Raw genomic sequence first — 18,152 nt, 5'->3', positions numbered from 1 at the left:
TTCTCCATCTTGGTCTGGTATGATAGCTCCACCAGCCAAGAAAAGCAACATCTGGAGAGGGTGGTACGCAGGGCCTCCAAAATCATTGGCCGCAGTCTTCCCACTTTAGCCTCACTCTACAACACCAGACTTGCTAGGAAAGCCAATAACATCACCTCTGACCCTACGCACCCAGCACACCACTTATTCACACTATTGCCTTCAGGGAAAAGGTACCGCAGTATCCCAAGCAAAACCACACGATCTAGGGACAGTAGCTACCCACAAGCCATCCGACACTTAAATACGCACTAGCACTTTACAGCTACTCCACTACCTGGCCTTCCTACCTCCTTTTTTACTTTGCACAATGCTACTACTGTTTCTGTACATACCATGCACTTTAAATATTCCATTGCACTTTTCCATGTCTCCAATGTTTTGTATGCCATTCCCTGTTTATTTATTTGTGTACCCCCCTGTTTTTCTTTCATACCCCCCCCTCCCCAGTTTTGTGTCTTTTGTTTGTGTTGTTGTGTGAGCACACCAAGCAACATTCCTAACAACTGTATTTTTTATACTGTTGATATGGCTAAATAAACTTGAAACTTGAACTTGAAACTTGAAACTTATAAATAGTGAACTAATTATCAACAAAATGTTTACAAATGTTTATAAATGGGCAAGAAATACTATGTTAACACAGCAGACACAGCAGTCGCATCGGTCCTGGAAGTTTCTCCTCCAAAGACCAGAGGGCATGAAGTCACATAAAACTCACACAGTAGAAGTTGATTCCCATTCCACTGTGCAGTCGTAGTTTGGTTCTTACTCATTTACAAACAATTGTACATGCCTTGTTAAATGTTAATTATTATTAAATGTTAATAAAGTGTTTATATAGCTTTTTTGGGTAGTTATTCTAAAGTGTTACCAAATATATTTGCCTTTAATATGACAGATTTTGAAGAATGAGGGCAGGAAACTGGTGTGAGAGAGATGGGGTAGGGTTGGGACCTGACCGATTCTTCAAAATCTGTCATATTAAAGGCAAATATATATTTGGTAACACTTTAGAATAACTACCCAAAAAAGCTTTATAAACACTTGCGAGTCGAACTCCAACCTGAGTTTCCACACCCACACAGCACCCCAGACAGTAGCTATGTAATGTAACCGTCCGCCCTCAGAATGAACACTTTATAATGAATATTTAAAAGTGCACTGTGTAAAAAATGGCCGCCATGGAGAAGATCCACCTTTTCATGTATGAAAAGTGCCATTTTCCCAGTCATAATGAGTACTTGTGATTACATTTAACATTTGTGATTAGGGGACATGCATTTGGGAGGTAAACTACAGCGCACCCTTAAGGGACAAAAACTTTGGGTAGGATGAATGACCAGTGACTCTGCAAAACCCCAACACACAACAGTTAATGTCAAACCTTGGTGTAAGTAACACAATGGAAATATGTAAACCAAATATTGTTTTGTTTTGTCCAGATGAAGAAGTGGAGGAGGACATATTGTCTTCAGCTGAAAAGAGCATCGCTGAGCCCAAGTATGAGGAGAAGACGATACACAGCAGAGGAGGCAAGAGAGGTGGAAACTCCACTCAAGAAAAACTTCACGGGCCCCCGCCTAAAGAAAAAAAACCTTGTTACGAATGTGACGTGTGTAGGAAAGCGTTTCCCACAACATACCAAATGGCTGTACACAAAAGAAAACACACAGGCGAAAAGCCGTACGTCTGCAATCAGTGCGGCAAAGCCTATGGATATCCGAGTGGTTTACACCTCCACCGGAAAAGTCATGTGCAGACCGAGGAAGTGAAGAAGAAAAGTCGGAGCAGAGGCAAGAGAGGAGTTACGACTCAAGACGACCCTTATGACAGTGACTATGACCCAGCAAGTGAGTGCACACGCAAAGTAAAAAAAAAAATGGTCAGCGGTGTTAAACAACATCACTGGTAGACATACAGTAGAACCAGAGAGAGTAGAGAGAGAGAGGTTCCATTGGCCCATTGTTTCCGGGTTCTATTATTGCAAGGGGGAGGGGGGGAAATCCCCCTTTAGGCAGACCTAGGCAGACCTAAGGACTGTTCTATTCAATGCTAGTAGCATTATGACACGCCCCTTTAGGCAGACCGGAACCTGGTCATGTTAGGTGCCCATAGCAACCTATTGTGTTGGCATATCTCTATATACTTAAAGAATCTCTGGTAGAACTGTGTTATTAAACACTGATTTGTTCTATCGAAGCTAAAACATTTGAACACAACGCAATTTTAACAAGTTAACACAATTAAAATCATAAGCAGTAAAAAAAAATGTAAAATTGTAACAAGTTCAGACACCAGTAAGTCGTGGACACCACAGAAGACCAAAGACACAAATCAAATGTATATGGGGGTTTATTGAAACAAGGGACACAGAAGACAAATGGGAGGATCGGAGGAATAGCTGCTCACCTACAGGGGTATCAATGCAAACAGGAAACACTACAATACTATAACCACTACAAATCCTATGACTAAAGACACACAATATATCAGCATGCAAAGGGTTAAAGGCACTGCAAACTGTTAAGAGTAAAACCCCAACAAACATTAAATAAATAAGACTGTGGTGAGCAGCTAACCCCTCACCCCAGCCAGTGGCCCACGATGCACAAGCTTAAAACCCAACTAATTAAATAGACTATGTTTTAAATATAATTATCTTTATTAAAGTTTAACACATAATATCTAAAAGCATAAAACCAACACACACATTACCAATAACAACTATCTCACTGGGCCGCTGGCTAGAGTAATTGGTGGCGCACAGTGTCCCAGCACAGGTTGGCCACCCTGTCTGAGACAAACAAAACAGAATGAATCAAACACACACACACACACACACACACACACACAAACCTTCAATCACACATTAAGACTGCACTCATGCACTCACACAACACCAACGGAACCCAGCTACAGGAGAGTCAGGTGAGTCACCAAGGTAAGTTAACCAGGTAAGTTACACAGTCTCAATACATAAACACACTCAATATCTTTCACACAACACAGGCACTCAAAAGAAAATAAAGCTGCACGCCACCAACCTTACCACCTTCACAATGGAGACCAAAGAGGCCCGGCCACAGACATCATATAGGAAGACTAGATGCGTCGTCCGCGTTCCCGTCATGCAAGCCGAACGTCCGCGCATGGCGGCCATGTTATAGCAGCCTGCTGGCTCAACCAGTTGCAGTGAGTTTTTGGTGTTGTATACTCTTCAGATGGTCATAATTCCCTCAAATTTATTTCGATTTTCGAAAGGGTTGGTTTTTTACACAGTATAAAAAATTCCAAACGAAAGTATATGTTGATACTGCATAGGGATGCATATTCACATTATTATTATATTATATTACATTATATTATAATGTTCATAGGTCTAAAATCATGTATAATATCATTCAGTAGGCTTATTCAGGTAATTAAATAGACCCCAAAAACAAATGCACAAAGTAATCTTTTATATTTTCAGTAAAATAACAAATAAACGTTCACTTTAGTCTACATTCTACTTTGGTTTCGACAGCTCCACCTTGTGTTCAAAATGAGTCGTGACGCTAAAGCCATCCAGATAGACTGTTGCGCTGTAGGCTACATTACAGTACGTCATCTCTGTCGTCTATAATTTGATCGGATTTGATGCAATGAATATATCCATGCCGTCAACGTAATGCACAGCAATTATTAAAATGTGTATTAGCTGTAGGTCTATCTATTTTTTTGGACAAATAGGTTAAGTGGGAAGCATAGGCCTATTACTCTCCTGGGCGTTTTACCCCAGTCTACACTTAAGTTTTAAGGAGCCCTACCATTTATAAACACGTGTCAATATTTCAGCGAAGCAACAGAATACATTTTTAAGTATCCCAACGTTTCAACTCTTCACTTTACTTCAGCTGTAACGGAGGGTCTGTGGAGAGTTTAGGCTGCTCTAATATGGCCGACCTGTGCGGACGTGCTTGAAATACGCGATGACGTATCTAGTCTTCATATATGATGTCTGTGGGCCCGGCACCTCCAACTTCCTGTTTTTAAAGGAAGCCATCATTTCTGACCCGGCACTTCCTATCCCTCAGCGCCACAGCTCCCCTATGGTCCCGGCCCAGTCATTGCACCCACCCCGAACAGTCCAACCTGTTACACCCCCCTCCGCTTTCACGCAGACCTCAAGCATCCCGGTATCGTTCTGGCGGGACACCTTTGGTGGCACGGAGTGACCGACATGGCCCCTCAGCGTCAGAGGCAGTCCCGTCCTCTGTGGACGGACGTGCAGCGGGAGTGCAGGTCGTCAGTGGTGGTAGGAACCAGGTTGGTGGGAACAGCCAAGGAGTTGGGGGCCTAGCCACGTCTGCAGCTTGGGTTGAGGGTCCAGGTCCATCTGCTACCGTCGCCGTTTCTTCCCCAGGGGCCTGTAAAGACAGAGGACAAGGCCGAAGCAACTTCCTATGCAAAACCCTTTCTTTCCCACTCCCCTTTTCAGGCTTAACAACATAAACAGGTATGTCAAGGTTTGGTTGTTTAATCACCACGTAGGGCATACTACTCCAAAAATTAGCAAGTTTGCCATGTCCCTTATGACCAACATTACGAACCAACACCCGTTCTCCCACCATTAAAGGTCCAAGGAGACCCTGATTGTCGTGTTGTTTCTTTTGATGCTGCCCTGCCCCGCCAGTCAACTCACCCGCTCTCCGGTAGGCGTAGTGTAGGCACTCATGGTGTCTTCTCACCCACTCCTCCACGGTACTCTGTTTATCCACAGGGTGCCCCAGCATCACATCCAGGGGGGTCCTGACATGCCGGCCGAACATGAGGTAGGATGGGGTATACCCTGTGGAGCTATGGACAGTGTTATTATAGGCATGCAGCATTTCAGGTAAGTAGTCGGCCCACCTTTGTTTCTTCTCATCCACCAGAGTTCCCAGCATTCCAAGTAGGGTCCGGTTGAAACGTTCTGTGAGGCCGTTACCCTCTGGATGGTAAGGAGTGGTATGACTCTTCTTACAGCCGTATAGTTCACAGAGCTGCTTCACCACTGCTGCCTCAAAATTTGGACCCTGGTCTGAGTGGAACCGGGACGGACAGCCAAAGTACTGTATGACCTGCTGCCACATGACTCTCACTGTGGTGGCTGCTGTTTGGTCTCGGGTGGCTGCTGCCCAGGCAAACTTGGTGAAGTGGTCAGTCAGCACCATGATGTTTTGAAAGCCCCCCACTGCTGCTTCGAGGGACAGAAAGTCCATGGTGACCAGTTCGAGAGGGTAGGAGGCAGCAATAGGGGTCAAACCAACAGCTGACGTGCCAGGTCTTTTCCTAAGGATGCATGGCGGGCATTCTGAGTACCATTTCTGGACATCGGCAGCCATGTGTGGCCAATAGTAGTTTATCTGCAATGTTTTCAGAGTCTTTTCAGTTCCAAAATGTCCCATCTTGTCATGGCAACAGATGAATGCCTCCCTCTGGAGACTTTGAGGGAGAAGGAGCTGGTAGCGCAGCATGTTGGTGTTTGGATCTTGAATGCACCGATACAGCACCCCTTCTCGAAGCCGCAGACGGGGCATCTCTTTCAACAGCCTCAGCACGTTGGGGGTCTCTCGTTCTCGCTCCTCCCGCCGCAAAGGCCTCTTTGTCTGGAAAACATGCAATACACGTGAGATTACAGGATCTTGCTGTTGTATTTCTGCCCACCTCTCCATTGTCCAGTCTTGTCCTATTCTGGAGCCCCCAGCGGGCGGTGGCTGGTCTGACACTGGTCCTGTAGAGGCTGCTGAGCAGGACCCTGAGAGGCAAGCTTGCACCACTTCAACGGTCACCTCTTCGAACCCGGGGACTTCCATGCCATCGTCTTCCTCTGGCACCACTGCAGCACCTACTGGGTAACGGGACAGAACATCAGCATTTACATTTGACTTGCCAGAGCGGTGCTTGACCTGGAATCTGTAGCTGGCCAGCCGAGCCACCCACCGTTGCTCCACTGCCCCTAATCGTGCTGTGGCCAGATGTGCAAGGGGATTGTTGTCAGTGTATACAGTGAAATCTGATCCAAGGAGGTACTCGTGGAACTTTTCAGTGATTGCCCACTTAAGAGCCAGTAGTTCCAATTTGAAAGAGCTATAATTCGCATCATTGCGTTCTGCACCCTGGAGACCCCTACTGGCATAAGCAATAACCTTCTCCTGTCCATCTTGTTTTTGAGAGAGCACAGCCCCTAAGCCTTTGTGGCTTGCATCTGTATAAAGCAGGAAGGGTAATGTGAAATCGGCAAATGCCAGGAGTGGTGCCTGCACAAGGCCTTGTTTTAGGGATTCAAAGGCTGCTTCACAATCATCTGACCAATTCCATGGGGGGCATGATGCTTTGGCCTTAGGTTTCTTGGTGGGGTGCCCTTCCAGTAGCTTATGCAGTGGTGCTGCTGTTTGTGAGAACCCCTTAACAAATCTGCGGTAGTACCCAGCCAGGCCAAGGAAGGCTCGCAACTCTGTTGTGGATTTTGGTACCTTCCATTCCTGAACAGCCACCACCTTGTCAGGGTTTGGAGCTATTCCAGCATCAGATACCACGTGACCCAGATACTGGACACTGCTTCGGAGGAGCTTGCATTTGTCTGGTTTCAACTTTAGACCCTGCTGGGAGAGGCGAGAGAAGACAAAATCAAGGCGATCAAGGTGGCTATTAAAGTCTGGGGCAAAAACAATCACATCATCAAGGTAAATCAACAATGATTGATAGTTTTGATCTCCCAAGCAGCTCTCCATTAGGCGTTGGAAGCTTGCCGGTGCATTGCACAGTCCGAATGGCATTCGTTGGAACTCAAATAGCCCCATAGGAGTGGTGAAAGCCGTTTTGTCCATATCTTTTTGGTGCATTTTGACTTGCCAGTAACCTGACGCAAGATCAAGGGTCGAGTACCAGCGGGCCTTCTTTAAGCTGGCTAGTGCTTCTTCCACCCGGGGTAGGGGGTATGAGTCTTTTCGGGTTACTTGGTTCAGCTGCCTATAGTCTACACAAAACCGAATGGAGCCATCCTTTTTCCGTACTAGGACTATAGGAGAGGACCATGGACTTGAGCTGGGTTTGATTATGTCGGCATCCAACATTCGTTTAATCAAAGCCTTGACCTCACCGTACAGATTTGGAGGGATCTGTCGATATCTCTGTCTGATTGGGGCTGCATCCCCTGTTGGTATCTCATGTAGGATGGTCTCCGTGCAGCCATAGTCCTCCTCATGCTGTGAAAAGACAGACTGATGTGTAGTCAACAGTGTGGCCAGTTTTTCTTTTTGCTCAGCTGACAATTGCACCCCTTCTAGGTCAAATTGAGGTGGTGGGTTGGCGTTCACACTACCTGCTTCCACTGCATTTACTGGCACCCCACTGGCTTCATTGGGGACCAACTGCAAGTCAGGACAGTCATCAAACACTTCACACACATTTAATGTCACCAATTCTCCCAATCTTTGGTATGGGTACAAGGTCATTTGTGTATTACTGATATTTCGGACACGCACCTGCATTTGACCATTGTTCACATTCACCAGGGAGCGAGCCACCAGTAGTCCGTCTCTGGTGGGCAGCGGCTCCATGAGAGCTTCGTAACTTCGACCACAAGGTCCTTTTCGAGCTTTACAGTTCAAGAGCACCTCACGATTACCTGGAACTGTTACAGGGCGCCGACTGGCCAGACGGGCATAGCCCACGAACCCCTCTGGTGAGGTGAAGCGGTGTTCTTTTTGGCAGATGTGCATAGCTTTCTGCCACATGACTTTTCCAAAGGTGTTCAATGGTGGTTGCCTTTTGACATCACAGGGGGCACTGTTCTGGAACAAGATCTGCCAAACTTCTTTGATGATATTCATCCCCACTAGTGCAGACACTGTCAGACATGAATTTTTGACTACGATTACTCCCACATTCTCTAGGCTTACACCAGCAACGTCCACCTGAAGCGTTACATACCCCAGATATGGTATTTCTTTGCCATTGGCTGCTCTCAGCTTTAGCCAGGAGGTTGGATCCTTTAGCCGTTGACCATTCTTTCCGAAATGCTCTTCAAACCAGTCCTGACGCATCATGGATACTTGGGAGCCAGTATCCAGCAGGCACGAGACAGCAACTCCATCCATGGACACCTGTATCATGGGGCATTCCCCAACAAGATCACAAGAGGGCAGACTTGTGCTTGAAGGGGCATTTTCAGCTGTGGAGTTAGCTACATGCAATGACAGGGAACTTGTATGGGGTGGGTCAGGTTTTGCCATGGGCAGTGTCGAGGGGGACTGGTTTGTTGGTGGAGGGGTGACAGCAGAATGAGAGACTGGTTTGAGATGTGTAGGGTTTACTGCAGACACTACTTGGTGAGGGGTGGGGCATGACTTTTCCTGTGACCTAGGAGGTGCATGTAGTGGATCATTTACAAGTGGGCCTACCGTTTGATCCTCAACAGCAGGGGGCACTAGTTTAAAGTGGGCTGTGGGTTCTGCTTAGGGCAATTGCGGGCGATGTGACCAGGGGCTCCACAGTTAAAGCATATGGGGCGCCCTTGTTCATCATACTCACGGGGCCTTGGCTGTCGACCTGCCCGTTGGTGTCTCGGGGCTGGGGAATAGCTCCGTGACCTTTGGGGGGCCTGCAGCGAGCCATTGCTCTGGGAACTCCCCTGCTGTCTTGATTTCTGGAACTCTTCTCTAATACCCTGCAGGAGGGTCTGGGGGAGATTGTTCACTTGGACTTCGACTTCCTTTGACAGCTCTGCTTTCAGTTCCACTTTCAGTTTCTTAAGATCGTCCTCCCAAGGTTGCTTTTGTGTGGCATTCCTCACTGCTCCACAATAGGCATGGCCCTCTTCCTCCAACCCGGCACGCAGCACTGCCTCAGTCTTCACGTCTGAAAATTTAAGGTCATTATTCAATGTTACCTTTAGCCTCAGGTCCCTCTTCAGCCCTTCATCCGAAAGTCCAGAGATGAACTGGTCTCGCATCAGCACCTCTGGGTTCAGGATATTGGCAGCGTCCTTCACCATCATTTTTTGCCAACACTCCTGTAGGCGGAGCGCAAAGCCTCTCACACCCTCTTCAGAGTGTTGCCTACAATTGAAAAAGAGCGAGCGAGTGACTGAGGCAGAGGCAGGGCTAGCATACAAATCTTTAAGCTTTTTGAAAACTTTAGCTACTGTGTCTTTGTCAGTGTCAGGTAAAATGGCTATCTCCCGCTTTGCTTCCCCATCTAAGCAGTTAATAACCCAATCAGTTTGGTTTTCTTCTGGTACAGCACACATTCGAAACCACATTTCCAAATCACTTTTCCATTGTTTAAAAGAAATGTCATTTGCCCCTCTCCCCCCTGAGAATCTAGAACAAGGCATCATGTATGGAAAGAAAGATGGCATAGACAAAGCTCTTGGTCTCCCAACTCCCTCATTTTCGTTTTGAGACATCTTCAATGGTGTACGACTTTAAAAAATTACTGGTGCTGCAGACTACGCCAAAGATGTAACAAGTTCAGACACCAGTAAGTCGTGGACACCACAGAAGACCAAAGACACAAATCAAATGTATATGGGGGTTTATTGAAACAAGGGACACAGAAGACAAATGGGAGGATCGGAGGAATAGCTGCTCACCTACAGGGGTATCAATGCAAACAGGAAACACTACAATACTATAACCACTACAAATCCTATGACTAAAGACACACAATATATCAGCATGCAAAGGGTTAAAGGCACTGCAAACTGTTAAGAGTAAAACCCCAACAAACATTAAATAAATAAGACTGTGGTGAGCAGCTAACCCCTCACCCCAGCCAGTGGCCCACGATGCACAAGCTTAAAACCCAACTAATTAAATAGACTATGTTTTAAATATAATTATCTTTATTAAAGTTTAACACATAATATCTAAAAGCATAAAACCAACACACACATTACCAATAACAACTATCTCACTGGGCCGCTGGCTAGAGTAATTGGTGGCGCACAGTGTCCCAGCACAGGTTGGCCACCCTGTCTGAGACAAACAAAACAGAATGAATCAAACACACACACACACACACACACACAAACCTTCAATCACACATTAAGACTGCACTCATGCACTCACACAACACCAACGGAACCCAGCTACAGGAGAGTCAGGTGAGTCACCAAGGTAAGTTAACCAGGTAAGTTACACAGTCTCAATACATAAACACACTCAATATCTTTCACACAACACAGGCACTCAAAAGAAAATAAAGCTGCACGCCACCAACCTTACCCCCTTCACAATGGAGACCAAAGAGGCCCGGCACCTCCAACTTCCTGTTTTTAAAGGAAGCCATCATTTCTGACCGGGCACTTCCTATCCCTCAGCGCCACAGCTCCCCTATGGTCCCGGCCCAGTCATTGCACCCACCCCGAACAGTCCAACCTGTTACAAAATTACTTAGAAAAAATTGCAATGTTTTTTTTTTTTTTTAACAGACAAGCAAAAACAAGAACACAATACTGTATACTGCTGCACTCTGTATTGACCTCACACCACACTCTGACCCCACGCGCTGTACTTGCTTGAATGTCCTCTTTGCAAGCCACTTTGGTTAAAAGCGTATGCTAAATGTAATGTGATGTTGTATATTATCTGCAGCCAAAGAGTTCATTGATGAGCCTAAGGAGGAGAAGAAGAAGAAGAGACTACAGAGCAGAGGAAAAACACAGCAAGGAAAACCTCCCAGACAACTGGCTGAAGGAAAAAGTCCTCAGGAATGTGACGTGTTGTCTGCTGCGGAAAAGAGCGTTGCTGAACCTGACGGGAAGAACAAGAAACTTCAGAGCAGAGGCAAGAGTTTATTTGTGTTTATTATTTCATTTAATGGTGCTGGTAAGCACTTGTGAAAAAGTTAGTATTTGTGATTGTGAAGCATGAATTTCAGAAATAAAACATTATAAATATGAATAATTATTACATATATTACACAGTGCACCTTTTAAGGAACAAAAAAATGTAGCTTGGCTGAATGACTTTTGACTTGTGCAAAACCCCAACACAAAAGGTTAATGTCAATAACTGGTGTAAACATAATGGACATATGTAAAACCAAATATTATTCTGTTAGACCATTACAGTTAAGAAACACAAGACAAGAAATTCAGAATGCAATTTCTTTATGGAATAGTTATGAATTAGATTGGGCGGTATGGCTCTGTTCAGGGCCCCCTGTTCAGAGTCCCCTGAGCAGCGGCTCTTGACTACCATGGCCTGGCCAGAACTAATGCTAGGACGTTCGATTGGTTTTGTTTTTGTCCAGATGAAGAAGCGGAGGAGAATATATTGTCTGCAGCTGAAAAGAGCATCGCTGAGCCCAAGTATGAGGAGAAGGCGATACACAGCAGAGGAGGAAAGAGAGGCGGAAACTCTACTCAAGAAAAACATCACGGGCCCCCGCCTAAAGAAAAAAAACCTTGTTACGAATGTGACGTGTGTAGGAAAGCGTTTCCCACAACATACCAATTGACTGTACACAAAAGAAAACACACAGGCGAAAAGCCGTACATCTGCAATCAGTGCGGCAAAGCCTATGGATATCCGAGTGGTTTACACCTCCACCGGAAAAGTCATTTGCAAACTAGAAGAAGAAGAAAGGAGGACATATTGTCTGCAGCCGATAAGAGCATCGCTAAGCACAAGTATGAGGAGAAGACGATACACAACAGAGGAGTCAAGAGAGGCGGAAACTCTACTCAAGAAAAACATCACGGGCCCCCGCCTAAAGAAAAAAAAACGTACCTATTGGCTGTACACAAAAGAAAACACACTGGCGAAAAGCCATATGTCTGCAATCAGTGTGGCAACAGCTATAGATTTCCGAGTGGTTTATACATCCACCGGAGGAGTCATGTGCAAACGGAGGGAGTGAAGGAGAGCCGGAGCAGAGGCAAAAGAGGAGCGACGACTCGAGGCGACCCATCTTCCGATGATGATAACGATGACCACAGCCCATGTGATGATAATGGTGGCAGTGATTATGACCCAGCAAGTGAGTGCACACGGCATGTTAAATTAAATAAAAACTGGTAGACATACAGTAGAGTAGAACTATGTTTTATGTAAACACTGATTTGTGCTATCAAAGTTAAAACATTTAAAAAAAAATAGAGTTAACACAATTAAAATGTGAAAACCAGGGGTGTCAAACACAAGGCGCGGGGGCCAGATGCGGCCCACCAAATGGTTAGCTCTGCCCCCTGGCTTGTAAAGGAAAAGGTATTTTTTTAGAATGTTAAAAGAAAAGTACATCCCCAGCTCATTTACTGTATATTTAAATCATATGAGGAACGATAATTCACAATTACTGCACTTTCCTGTTCCAGCCCACTTGAGATCAAATAGGCCTTATGTGGCCCCTGAACTAAAATGTGTTTGACATCTTGTTATAAACCAATTGTTATGTTTTTGTCCAGATGGAGAAGCTGAAGCGGAGGAGGATGAAGAGTGCACCTCTGGGCCTGAGGAGAAGAGGAAGAAACTACAGAGCCATGGCAAGAGAAGAAAATCTCACGGACAACTACCGAAAGTAATAAAAACTCCCCAACCATGTGACGTGTGCGGTAAAGTATTTCCCTCACCGTCACAATTGGCTATACACAAAAGAAAGCACACAGGTGAAGAGCCCTACATCTGTGAGCAGTGTGGGAAAACCTTTAAAACAAAAGGCAATTTAGCCGAACACCAGAAAATTATGCATACGAGGAGACAAAAACCCTACCAGTGCTCGGAATGCCCCAAATCGTTCTTTCATCGGGGAAGATTTAACATTCACACCATGAGACATAGCAAGGAAAAGCCTCACGCGTGCGACCAGTGCCCTAAGCGATTTGTTACGATAGCCAAGCTGAAAGGTCACCAGACAACGCATTCCGATGACAAACCCTACCTGTGTTCGTTTTGCGGCAAGGGCTTCAGATTGAAAAGTACCCTGAATGACCACAAGACGGTGCACTCTGGCATGAAGCCGTTCCCCTGTTCGCACTGCGACAAATCATTCAGGAATAAACAGCAGCTGAAAAGGCATGTTATGCGTCACACGGGAGAGAAGCCGTACAAATGCTCGGACTGTGACATGAGTTTCACTGCCTGGAGTAATCTCAATTACCACAAACGTCGCCACACAGGGGAACGGAATCACCTTTGCTCTATCTGCGGAATTGCCTTTGCTTGTCTGGAAACTTTAAAGACCCACCAGACAGTTCACACTGGAGAGAAGCCCTACCAGTGCTCCGTCTGTGAGGAGAAATTCGCCTATCCACAAGCTCTGCAGACGCACCAGAGAAATGTGCACAACATTGAGTTCTACACGTGTCAACAGTGTAGGCAGAGTTTTAAGTCTGCTGGGGCTTTGAAAAAACACGAGTGGTCAGGTGTGAATAGCACCCCAGTAAATGGGGAGGGGCAAAGAGCACCAGAGGACAGCGCAACCAGTAAAGGAGATGGAAGATGAATCGATGAACTTGAGATGAATAGATGAAGTCAAATATCAGAAAATATGCAGGATACATGTTTGCCTGATGTGTCTCTGATGGGGTTGTGCTAGGTATTGCTATGACCCTCTCTGTCTGTCTGTCCACCCGTTTGTCTGCCTGCCGGGTTTCTGTCAACTCTGGGGGAGAGCGGCACCACCAAACACACTCAGTCCATTGATATGAACACGAGATAGACTCCTGTGTGAAGGAATGCCTCAAGTGAGATCGGCGCCATTTTTACCCGGTATATTGCTGCCCTCAATGGATGACAATGGGCAACCTGGCATCATGACAGATCGTAAAGATGACACACTGATTTGAACTGACTATCACGTGTGTGCACTACACACCTTTTGTCATCTCCAACAACTCCACAACATTTCATCAAAACCCCTTCATAACTTTTTGAGCTATCCTGCTGATAAACAGTCAAAATAAACAACGTGACCAAGAATCAATAACCTTCTTAGCGGGGTTAAAAATCACAATGTACCTGCCCAAGAGTTTGGGCCTGACGAAAAAACTGAACACGCCATCTAGTCTTCATATCTATGCCCTCATGCTTATGGGTCAAAGATGTTTTTTTTTGGGCTCAGACGTCAGGTGGCGGTACATCATCTAATGCCCATAAATGAATTAGTAATTGGAGGTTGATATGCTGCAATGAATATGCAAAACAAACAAAAAAACACGTACAATAGTGGCAATGCTTTCGTTGCGCCGCCCTGACGTTGCCTTGTTACCACCAGACCTCGATCGGAACGATTGTGTGGAACTAAAGACGGCGTGGGACTTCCCAGGCTAGCCCTGACGTGTGCTACTGCTGAAATATCACTGACCCATATACTCTTTGGGCAAACACACACACAGACACAGACAGTGAATTACTGTTGTTAAACCTGAAAATGATCTGCTGTGCCTCGGGCCAAAACCAACCCTAACCTGTCATTAAAGCAATGTTTTCTCCCGCTTTACTTTTGCCAGCAACAGCAGAACAATCAAAGGAAATGGCAAAATTGTGCCCTGACCAAAACGACCAATAACCGTAACCTGTCATCGGGCATGGTGAATCACAAGTTAACATATGGAAAGTCCTGCTGCACAAACGCGAATGATGATTCGAGTCGGCATGTTATGCAGTTGCAATGATGCCATGTTGCACCCTCACCAGGGGCGTCAGCTGACCTAATGCTATACAGGGGCACAGTAGGGCACCGAGAGATAAGGCAAGCTTGCGACGCGTGCCAACAAAAACAATTTTTTCCAGTTATTTATTTTTAAAAGCTTGTAAATTAATTAAATTATTGCAAGTTGCGCATGTGCGCTATTTTGTGCACATTCTGTAGATTACTCTGTATGCTAGACTTGAGCTAAATTCCAAGGTAGCAAGGTTTTAAGGTCATACCGAGGCACAGTAAATCAATACAGAGGCATGTGTCCCTGTAAAAAAGGTCTGGTGATGCAGCTGACACTCACACATGCACAGTGGACAGGGAGCCTGGCCAACTCATCTCATGGAGATCGATTACAGAGAAATGGAAGGAAAGTCGATTGTTGGGTTTTGTATTGTTCATTTATCTTTAATCCAATTAAAAAAAACCATTTCTTTATGTAATCTCAACTTTCATTGTAAATTACATCGCCAGTTATCTGAAGGTGTGGGGTGGATTCCAATATGCAGACTCCCGTCCTCAACCTGTGCTTGTGGCGTAGTTGCGTTTCGCTGATGCCCCGCCTCCATAAAGAAAATAAAGTTTTCCTGCTGCCTGTCTAGCCACAACAAGTTTTGGGGGACTATTATTCATTCACCATATACTGATTGCAAATGAGAAAATGGCATTTGAATTGCGCTTTTGCGAGAGATTGAAATACACTTATGTTGTCAGTGACGTCATTGCGTGGCCACAAGTGTGCAAGGTCCAAGGGAGCAAGGGAGGACGGGAGTCCGCATATTAGAATGCATCCATGGGGTAGCCTAGTGAGTGAAACCCCTGCACCATGCCTATTCTTCCTACAGATACAAGGTATGAGCCTGCAAACTTATGATCCCCAGAACTGCCTAACCATTGGTTTTTGGTTAACCTGGACATTACATCACCACTTAGCTGAAGGTACGACTATGACCATGCCTACTCTTTCTACGGATACAGGGTTTGAACCTGCAAATCTACAGTATGATCCCAACCAAGAATCGCCTAACCATCATATTTTTGTGTTAAGGGTAGAGCAGTGATTTTCAAACTGTGGGCCAGGCCCTGAGCGTAATCCAAGTGGGCCTTAAATAATTGTATAAAAATTAAAATAAATTGTGAGTGTTTCTGTATTATTTTTTTTTACAGTTTTATTGTTTATTGGGCCAGAGGTGGGCCCCAAACATTTGTGAAAATTTAAAGTGGGCCCCAAGTTGGAAAAGGTTGAGAACCCCTGGGATAGAGGTTTGTAACTTGTAACCAGAGTAGGCATTTCACCTTGTCTGGTTCACACCAGACCATATGACAAATGCGATATGATCAGAAGGATTGTGCAAAGTAACATGGGATTTCCCAGGCCACATTGTAACTACGTATGTTGCTCATTGCAAGTACTGTATTGCTGCTGCCCATTCCGACATTTCATCTTTTCATTAATATTTACTAATAAACTAATATTTAGGTTTGATCAAAGAACAAATTTTGCAGCCATAAATGTCTGTTGGTGGAGAAACTAATGGTGGTGGTTAGTATTAATGAAAAAGATAACATTTGTGAATGGACGCAAACATTCTGGAAAGATTCTACAAAAATATAAAAAATATATATAGACTTTTGAACTGTATCAAAAGCACTCTCCTTTGAGTCAAGGTAGTTGAAGTATTAAAAACCCTTTATTTTACATCGAGTAAACATGATAAAAACGCCGACCGGTTTCAGCCGTCTGGCTTTCATCAGGGCATGTATTTCCTACTATTCAGCTTTTTATATTTCATTTCATTACATTTTTATTATTTAGCATTTTCTTACCACTCTTTCAATGCCTCTATCATTTTTTTGTGATTATTGTAATATGAATGTGTTTATACCTGACCCATGTGACCTGAAAGTTTACTTACCTGTGTTACCCAGGTACCTGAGTTTCTAACCACGCCCTGATGAAGGCCAGACGGCTGAAACCGGTCTGCGTTTCTAACATGTTTACTCTGATGTAAAATAAAGGGTTTTAATACTTCAACTACCTTGACTCAAAGGAGAGTGCTTTGGATACAGTTCAAAAGTCTGTCAAGCTCTAAAAGGAAATAACCAGATGCACCCCTTCAACCTGGAGAAAAGACTAGAGCGCTCGCTATTCTTTCCTGTTGCAATAAAAAATATATATTTTTGCATATTGCCAACTCGTATTTATCACCAGTATAAAAACTCTACACACAATTCAAGACAAAACACTAGGAAAAAGTACTAGTGAGGTCAAAACTCTACACACAATTCCCATCCTCCTCCATGACTGAGGTAACCTGAGCATGGTACCGTACCACTGCACTGCTGCCTTTCAGGCGCCATTTGGGGCTGCCCCCTTGAACAGGTGGGGTATAATGGCAATTCCGTTGTGTGCAGTGTTCACTTGTGTGCTGGGGAGTGCTGTCACAATGAGAATGGGAGTTTGAGTATCCCAGCTGGGCTTTCACTTCACACAAGACAAAACACTTGGAAATAAAGTACTTTGGACAGATAATAATGCTTTTTCCAGAGTAAACGCATAGTTAATACCAGAGCCGTCTAATAAGAGTTGCGCAAACCGGGGACCAGGAAGTCGGTTGGTGATGTGATTCGCGTAGATTAAAATGTTTCTTAACAGTAAACTTCTGTTCGTTGGAAACTAACACAGAACCATCACATACCAAGCAAAGATTAAGTACAAACAAATTACATTACCGTACCTTTACCACATTTTCTGTGTTATACGGCCACCTCCTAGAACTAAGTAACTTCTAATAGAACTAAAGTCAATGGGGATTTCCATGTTAACGCTCCGTGAGGCTCCATGAGAGCCGCCATTGCTGTGGAAAGATTGGACCATAGAGGTCTATGGGAGTTACGTAACTCTGTTATTAGATGGCTCTGGTTAATACTATTAAGTATGTAATTTTCCTCTGATTTTCCTTTTCTGTGATGAAACAACACAAGGTTTTACATTATGATCAAGTTTATTGTTCTTTTCCCATTGAGAAACTTACATTAAAAAATATGTTGCAATTCATTTTTTAAAAAGTCCAACCAGTCACAGAAATACATTGACGTTAATTTGACATGTGAGATCATCTCTCTCTCTCTCTCTCCCTCTCTCTCTCTCTCTCTCTCTCTCTCTCTCTCTCTCTCTCTCTCTCTCTCTCTCTCTCTCTCTCTCTCTCTCTCTCTCTCTCTCTCTCTCTCTCTCTCTCTCTCTCTCTCTCTCTCTCCCTCTCTCTCTCTCTCTCTCTCTCAAATCTGATCATATCAGAGAGAAAAATAAATAAGATTTTTCTATCAAAACATCCAAAGACTGAAAAACACGTACATAATATACAACATTTATACATAATATAACAACATCAGGGGGTTATTACAAAAACATGGTCAAGCAATAAACCTGGCCATGTTAACTT

Source organism: Engraulis encrasicolus, chromosome 1 (assembly GCF_034702125.1).
Source record: "Engraulis encrasicolus isolate BLACKSEA-1 chromosome 1, IST_EnEncr_1.0, whole genome shotgun sequence".
Classification (NCBI taxonomy): Eukaryota; Metazoa; Chordata; class Actinopteri; order Clupeiformes; family Engraulidae; genus Engraulis; species Engraulis encrasicolus.
The sequence above is the reverse complement of the archived record's forward strand: the minus strand, read 5'-3'. Positions refer to the sequence as shown.